The sequence below is a fragment of the Theropithecus gelada genome, chromosome 4 (genome assembly GCF_003255815.1).
Source record: "Theropithecus gelada isolate Dixy chromosome 4, Tgel_1.0, whole genome shotgun sequence".
Classification (NCBI taxonomy): Eukaryota; Metazoa; Chordata; class Mammalia; order Primates; family Cercopithecidae; genus Theropithecus; species Theropithecus gelada.
This window is the reverse complement of record NC_037671.1, coordinates 76,634,624-76,643,664: the sequence shown is the minus strand read 5'-3', so window position 1 is coordinate 76,643,664 and position 9,041 is coordinate 76,634,624. Positions and strand designations below refer to the sequence as shown.

The 9,041-nt window shown below is 36.8% G+C and overlaps 1 protein-coding gene across 1 annotated transcript in view; it reads right to left on the bottom strand.

The window, feature by feature from the left end:
* MEI4 (meiotic double-stranded break formation protein 4) overlaps nucleotides 1-9,041 on the bottom strand; it is a 216,603-nt gene that overhangs the window by 98,122 nt on the left and 109,440 nt on the right. The window lies entirely within an intron of this gene.

The following is a 9,041-nucleotide window of genomic DNA, read 5'->3' as shown; positions in this document are numbered from 1 at the left end:
GGGTTCCCGCCATTCTCCTGCCTCAGCCTCCCGAGTAGCTGGGACTACAGGCGCCCGCCACCTCGCCCGGCTAGTTTTTTGTATGTGTTTAGTAGAGACAGGGTTTCACCGTGTTAGCCAGGATGGTCTCGATCTCCTGACCTCGTGATCCGCCCGTCTCGGCCTCCCAAAGTGCTGGGATTACTGAGCTAAATGCTGTGAGGAGTATAAAAAGTATCAACGTAATTCTGGGTCAGTCTCAAGCACAATCATAAAGTACACAAATTATATTATAGGCTATAAGATGTTCTATAGCAGTTAATATTTTGAAACATGAAACAGGGTGCTAAAATGGAAGCTTTAGTTGAAGTAGCAAAAGATAATAGTTTAGATAATAGGCTATATACAAAATGAATAAAGGAGATGATAAATCAAGATATTTAAGCTCTTACCTTTTAGATAGATTAGCTAGATAAATGATAGATAGGTCATCTATCATCCTTTTTGGTACCAGGGACCAGTTTTGTGGAAGACAATTTTTCCATGGAAGGGGGGCAGGGTGGATCGTTTTGAGATGAAACTGTTCCACGTCAGATTATCACTCACAAGATTCTCATAAGGAGTGTGCAACCTAGATCCCTCACATGCACAGTTCACAATAGGGTTTGCACTCCTATGAGAATCTAATGCCACATCTGATCTGACAGGAGGGGAAGCTCAGGAGGTAACGCTAGCTCCCCCGCTGCTCACTTCCTGCTATGTGGCCTGGTTTCTAACAGGCCATGGACCAGTACTGGTCCGCGGCCTGGTGGCTGGGGATCCCTGGATTATAGAGTTGAAGAGAAACGTCTATTAAGTTAGATAGTGAAAATGCTTACCATAGTGACAGGCACCTAGTAAGTGCTCAATAAGTGAAATGTTATAATTTAGGATGACAATACAAGAGCATTCATGGCTATATAACATGAATTTAGTTCACTGAACCTTGAAAAGTTAAATACTTTAAATAAAATATATTTTTCCAGAGTTAATATAATCCTATTGGAGAAGATTGCTGAGAAGAGAATTTCATCATAAAGAGCTATTCCATAGTATATCTATGAACCGTTTCTCCCCGACATGACTGAAGTTCATACAAAGACTATATAACCATTAATGTGGTTCAAAATTACATGAATATTATTAAAACAATCTCTATTCTTCCTTATATTTTAATTGACACTTACCCTTTTGTAAATACAGTGGAATTTTTTCGAAAGGCTGACATGGAAACCAAGACTGACAACAATATTATACGTGAGGCTACTGTGGACCAAATCATGGGAGGACACACTCAACGCACATGATAATCTTTTTCTTTCACATCTTTCTGTATTTCAGAAGCTGGGGAACTAGAAGTAATTCTTCCCAGATTACTCTGCAGTTAGGATTTTGGATGTGAGTTCTGCCAATTAAAAGTACTCATTTGAGCCCTTGATTTAGAAATGCACTACCAAGGAAAAGAAGTAGGTACAGTACAGGGCACATATTTTGTTGCTACAGATAGCAGCTGAGGTGTCAGAGTTCTGGCTCATCCCACAGCTGTTTCAGAGTTACCTAATTATATAGGTTATTATTATTATTATTATTCTGAGACGGAGTCTTGCTCTGTCGCCCAGGCTGGAGTGCAGTGGCGCGATCACTGCTCACTGCAAGCTCCGCCTCCCGGGTTCACGCCATTCTCCTGCCTCAGCCTCCCAATGTAGCTGAGACTATAAGCGCCGGCAACCACACCCGGCTAATTTTTTGTATTTTTAGTAGAGACGGGGTTTCACCATGTTAGCCAGGATGGTCTCAATCTCCTAACCTCGTGATCCGCCCGCCTCGGCCTCCCAAAATGCTGGGATTACAGGCGTGAGCCACCGCGCAGGGCCTATGCAGGTTCTTTTAATCACAATAGAAGTAGCAGCTACCTTGGTTGCCCAGTGGTTTAGGGAATTATTCCTGTAAATGTAGCATTCCCAAAGGTATTTTGACCTATATGTTTACCTAGAGGATTCACAAACCTTAGTGCCACATTAGTCTTGAAATATGAATGAAATGGGTAGAAATTCTTATCATTTTCCTAATTAATTTCCCTACATTAACTGTGCAGAAGATAGGAGAAACTTGGAGAAGAGCCGTGAATTATTATGAAGTTAATTAGGTATGTTTCCAATTACACAGTTCTGTTGTTCTAGAAGTAGTTATTTTCTGGAAGGATCAACACTGCCCCTGACACTCGTTAGGTAGAGCCCTGGATTCTTCAGAAGTTTGTGGGTCTAATGCATGTAGAAATACTCCCTCTAAAGTGAAAAAACAAGTTGCTTTAGTATGTATTTACTATCACTAAGAAAAAGATACAATGCTTGATAGGCCTTTGTGAATTCTGGAGACAACATATTACCATTTGGTTTATCACTTGGAAGCATATTTCAAGTAAATCACAAGGCTGTACACTTTGAGAAGGGGCCGGAGTAGTACATAAAGATCTCCAGCTGCTCTAAGTTGGGAAATAAGAAGCTGTGTCCTTTGGATATCATTATCAGGAAGATCCAATGTGCTTGGAGTTGATCAGAATATTATATGGAGTCTGTAGCCTACTCTAATTAGAAAATCAAAAAGGAGGGACCCTGGGTATAGAACAAAGTCATACCTTTCTTGTCAAGTAAACATTATTCTCTATAGAAAATAAAAATTTACATATGTTATTTAACCCTGCCATAAACTGTGTCTGCCTGATTGTAGGACACCAAGTAAGTGTATATCCAGAACTACTCATTTGAATGAGGTGCTATATAAATTTAAGTATGCACAACAATACTCCATCAAGTAGCCATAGTATAAATAAAACTAGGATCAAGTGAAAACTAAAAGCAGAAGTGGGTGTTGTTTGATCACTCAGTACTTATAGTTCTAACTGGTAGACCTCCTCTTACAAGGTTGAGGTACTGTTCAATAGTAGGGAATTTATATTCCCAGCTAGTGGCCAATATATGATGCTCCTTCTCCCACATGAGTTTCAGGGTGGATGAATAAACTGCATGCACAGAGTATAGATTATAACTGAAGACACTCCTCTAACAGCATACCACAGCACTTAACCCTACTATAATGTTTTTTAAACAATTAATTTGAACTAAAGCTTAAAAATCAAATTTTAGATTATGCAAGAGCTGGAGAGACACATACTGTGAGTAGCAGATCAAGATGATTCAAATAAACCCTCTAAACTAAAACAATGAGTCCCAAATAAGTAAAATGCAATAGAGACATATATATGTTATGTCTATTTAAATTCCTATAACCTGTTGAAAATAAGAATCAAAATTATAGATATTTAAAACATCTCCTACCTACTAAGCACTTATCCAGATTTAAGCTAAAGATAATTAATATCCAAAAGCCACAAGAAGGGATGGTGGGCACCTTCATAAAGGTCCTTGTATTTCCTATGAAAATGTCTCCTGTGGGCTTGGAGATGGGGCAGGCAGTGATTTCTGTTAGACTGTAATGTGGGAAATGACTTGTTCACACCAATGTGATTCTTTTGAGAATCTGGAAAGCTGTGGGGCCCTCCCTAACAACCTTTATTAACAGCCATCTGTCAGTATGTAGAGCGAATTGTGCCTATTTATGACCAACTTCTCAAAGGCACCTGCTTAATAAACAGAATTTCATTTCCTTATCATTGGGGAGTGGATGATATTTGAATAGATGTAAAAAAATAATAAGAAGAACATAATATTTTCTGAGGTCAAAAGAATGTGGGGGGCTGTAGAAACCATATCCCTTCTGATTTTATAAAAATCATTTTTATTATTGAGTCACTGACATTTGTTTAAAGATGTATACACACTGCTAATATCAGATACATCAAATTATAAGAGAATAATGAAAAAAGATGAGTGCCACAAGCTCACAACTGAATTCTGTAAAATAAAATTTAACAAAAAAAGTTGAGATCAAAGGTACATAATTATCACTGAAAAAGTGAACAAGTCATAGAGATTGATTATATGGAAGGACTGTCTATGGATGCATGTTAGAATGAGGAACAATTCTTTTTCTATGATATCTATTTGTACAGCCCTACTAATGAAAGAAATAAAATTAAACCAACTAATTATGTCTATTGGAACAATGTGAACTAAGAATTTAGGCGAAAGACTTGGTATACTACATCAAGTATCCCAATAACAATGATAGTAACATTCCCTTTCTTTTCTTAATGTGAAGAAACTGAGAATCAGGAACATTAAAGTCACTTGTAAGGGGTAGAGTCCAAAGTTAGACCTAGATCTTTTTTTTTACTTGAATTTATAATATATTTGATGCTTATAAAGTAAAACATAAAGAACTTACAGGATAAAACAGCAATAAATGAGAATATAATAATATCAATATTTATATAAGACAATTTATTAAGCATCTACTTTGCATTATGTACAGTACTTACTGCTTACATATACTGTATCATTTAATCCTAACCATGAGACTATGAGAAAGTTTAATCTCAAACTAAATACTAAGGAGCCATACTTTAAAGAGAGTAAGTTAACTTGTTCAAAGTTAGATTAAAAATATACATAAGAATACATGTAGTGACTTTGGGAGGCCAGGCAGGTGGATCACCTGAGGTCAGGAGTTCCAGACCAGCCTGGCCAACATGGTGAAACCCCATTTCTACTAAAAATACAAAAATTAGTTGGGCATGGTGGTGCATACTTGTAATCCCAGCTACTCGGGAGGCCGAGGCAGGAGAATCGCTTTAACCCAGGAGGTGGAGGTTGCAGTGTGCCGAGCTCATGCCACTTCACTCCAGCCTAGGCAACAGCGCAAAACTCCATCAAAAAAAAAAAAAAATGTGTAGTGACTTGTGCTGTTTATCAACCCATTGCATACCCAAATGCATCATATCTCAAATTCTCTTAAGGGATAAAAACTTTGAGAGTCCATAGGGGATCCATAAAAAGTGTTGAACCACTTGCCAGATTTAAAAAATTACTAATTACTACTCTGAATTAAGAAAACACAACTATTACACTGCACCATCAACCTCTGTAACAGGCCAGCACTGTAAGCAAGCTGGACAGTAAGACAAAGAGACACAGAGACCCAGGGACAGATAGTATCATGCATAAATGTTGGTGGCTGATACAGTAATGCCACTAATGTGTTTCCTACTTTCTGAAGCATCCAGAATTATGCGTCAACCTCTTTATTTTCCTATTATTCTATAATGAATATGTATTGCCTAAACCAAGAAATAACTCTCTGCTTAAAGCAAGAATAAAACAAACCAACCAACCCTAGATGTCATTTGTGGGAAGTTTGGAAAATAAGAAAGTACAAAAACCCTCTTTGCAGAAATGCTACAAGTGTGCCTATAAAACTTTAGAAATAACCAAAACGTCTAGCAACCATAGCTATTAATATATATCCAGCTTCTCACAGTAGAAATGACACAACAGGCAAGCAATTAGTGGCCAAAATGTCCAGAGAAACGACCACTGGAATTAACCTACATGTTAACTAAATAAGAAAGAGAGAGCCTGTTATCCCACTGTCGCTCTAAGAACAGAGCAGCTCCAATGTGTGATGTAGAACAAAAGCTGTTTTACAAAATTCTTAAAATTTCAGTGCACTTAGAGTGAAGGTAAATGCTTCAATCTCAATTGAAAGTCAAAAGAAACAACGTTCAAAGGCTCTCGCTCACATAGAAAATATATATACTATAAAAACACATAGTTTAGAGTAAAAATTTCTGCTGTAATTAATTACATAAAATGTTGTTTTAAAAATAATTAGATGTGTTAAGATTCCCTACAAGGGAGGAGATTATTCCTGAAAATGGCATAATTCTAAAGAATAGGACAAAACAAAATTAAAGCTATAAGTTGAAATTAGTTATGTATTCATTCATTCTTTATAGCAAATATTGAATATTGAATGTAATCTATGTGCCAGTGACTCAGCTAGTCCCTATTATCACTCAGAATTAAAAAAATAAAATAAAATAAAATAAAATAACATTACTTTTGCTTCAGTAGTTACTTCTGCTTATTCTGGGGCTCAGGCCTGTAATCCCAGCACTTTGGGAGGCTGAGGCGGGCAGATCATGAAGTCAGGAGATCAAGACCATCCTGGCTAACACAGTGAAACCCTGTCTCTACTAAAAATAAAAAGAAATTAGCCAGGAGTGGTGGCGGGCCCCTGTATTCCCAGCTACTCAGGAGGCAGATATTGCAGTGAGCCAAGATCCTGCTACTGGACTCCAGCCTGGGCGACATAGTGAGACTGTCTCAAAAAAAAAAAAAAAAAAAGGTATCAAAATGCAATCCAACTTACCATGATCTGAAAGGATACTTTTCAAAAAGTTAAAAACATTTACTCTCATACAAATTTAGAATTAACACACGTCAATGATGTATTTATAGCATCAATGAGGGTAAAAAACATTTGAGGAACTGAATTTTGAATTTTTTTAAAAAAGTTGAATTAGACCATTACGTTAGACACAAAACTGGTTAATATCTTACATGATAAATCCTTACCATAACCTCAGGACTTATTTTCTACTGTACAAGAATCATTTACATCTATATTATCGAGGGATCTACAGGTTAATATGAAACTTCACAGAGTCAGGGCCCTGCCAAATTACATTCCCCTAGAAATTTAAGTAATAATTAGGTTGTCCTGTTAGATGAAGCCCCAGTAATGTCACTGACCGGACAATCAATCAACCTTTGCCTTATTTCCAGAATTTGATAGTATATCTTAACATTAAATAAATCAGTAAATTTTAATGTATTGCAGAATTCGTAAGAAAGAAAGAGAGGTCCTCAATGGTCAAAAGAAAAGCAAAAATATAAACAGATATAACATTAAATCAGACAATAAACTTTCAGAAAAAGAGTAAGTTGGGGTTGCTCTGCTGGCAAAAAGCACCATCAGCACAAAATTTTCAAATAAGACTTTGGCCTTTATTAAGTAGGAGAGAGACTAACATTTCTAAGATGAAGCCTAAAGGACTATAGTATTAATGAAATGTAAACTGGTAAAGATCTAATGTGCCAGCACAAATAACCCCCAATGGTGTTTCATTCTTACTGCCCAGGTTGGAATGCAATGGCGCAATCTCAGCTCACCACAACCTCTGCCTCCTGGGTTCAAGTGATTCTCCTGCCTCGGCCTCCTGAGTAGCTGGGATTACAGGCATGTGCCACCATACCCAGCTAATTTTGAATTTTTAGTAGAGACGGGGTTTCTCCATGTTGGTCAGGCAGGTCTCGAACTCCCGACCTCAGGTGATCCGCCTGTCTTGGCCTCCCAAAGTGCTGGGATTACAGACGTGAGCCACCGTGCCCAGCCAGTAGCACTATTAATAGTCACCTTTAAGAATCTGCAAATCCAGCCATATCTACATTGGGTCTGCAACAAGGAAACCACATGCTGAGAGATGAAGCTAATTTTTTTTTTCTGGCAACTGCAAGATGCAAATACAAAACCACTCTTGAGGAAAACACTCTCAGTTCAGGTTTTCAGAATTCTTATAGACTAAGTTCAGACAAATATGGGTTAATAATAAAAGTTGGCCAATTAAACTTGAAATCTGTTAAATAATAAATTTTTTTTTTAAATTGGACCCTCAAAGACTTCAGACCTTAATTACACTTATCTGATACAGAATACAGAATAACTATAAATGGAATGACAGGAAGTCTGAGAAAAATAAAAATATCAAAAAAGAAATAAAAACATTAAAATTTAAAACTCAGTGAACGAAATAATATACAAATTAGTTACAACTAAAGAGAAAGGGCAATAAACTGGAAAATGTACATAGAGAAATCATCCATAATATTGGAAAGAGAAATGATGTGCATGCAATATGTGAGTAGAGGTTAAGAGACATAGAGAATAGAAGAAGAAGATATAGTATCTTTAAATATAGTTCAAAAAAAGAAACAGAAAAAACTAAGAGAGACTACTGAAGAATAAATAATATGGGAAAAAATAAAGGAAGAAAGTTTTTTAGGCCTAAGAAACAACAAGAATTCATAGAGGAAAGAAGTATAATGTATACTAACAGAAAAGACCAATTAGACTGACAACATAATAGCAACAATAAAAGCCATATATCTTTGATCTAGTATTTTCAAACTACTGTGATAAAATATGTATTAACTTATAATTGTGTGACCATGAGAACTATCCTTCAAGAACAAAGAGAAAATAAGACATCTTCAATGTATAAATATGAGTTTATTTTAACACTGATAGAAACATACTAAAGGGATTTAAAAAAGAAAACAGGCCAGGCACGGTGGCTCACGCCTGTAATCCCAGCACTTTGGGAGGCCGAGGCAGGCGGATTGCCTGAGGTCAAAGGTTCAAGACCAGCCTGGGCAACATGGTGAAACCCTTTCTCTACTAAAATACAAAAAATTAGCCAGGCAGGTGTGGTGGCGGGCGCCTGTAGTCACAGCTACTCAGGAGGCTGAGGCAGGAGAACTGCTTGAACCTGGGAGGTAGAGGTTGTAGTGAGCTAAGATCGCGCCACTGCCCTCCAGCCTGGGCGACAGAGCAAGACTCCATCTCAAAAAAAAAAAAAAAAAAAAAGAAAGAAAGAAAGAAAAAACTAGTCCCAGGAGTCTCTTTGTGTTTGATATTCTGAAGAGGTCTGCTTCCCTTTTCTTATGTCTATTTATTTTAAAGTTTTAAAATACCTACATTTGTATTTTATTTTAGTTTCTATCAAAACAACCCATATCCTGATACTGACACTGCCAAGTATACAGCGATAAAAGGAAAACCATTCAGAAAAAAATAAGATTTAGGCCTTCGGAAAGCTTACAATAAAAACCAAACTCATAGTTAATCAGCACATGAAAAAAATAAATGAAGAAAAGAAAGAAAAGCAGGTGCACGTAAAAGTAAGATACTGTAAAAGCTAAAAGTTCTTGAAGAAGAAAACAGAAATAGATCAGAACCAATCCTCAAAGCTGTTCCAAGTAAAGGACTCTCCCTTGGAACCA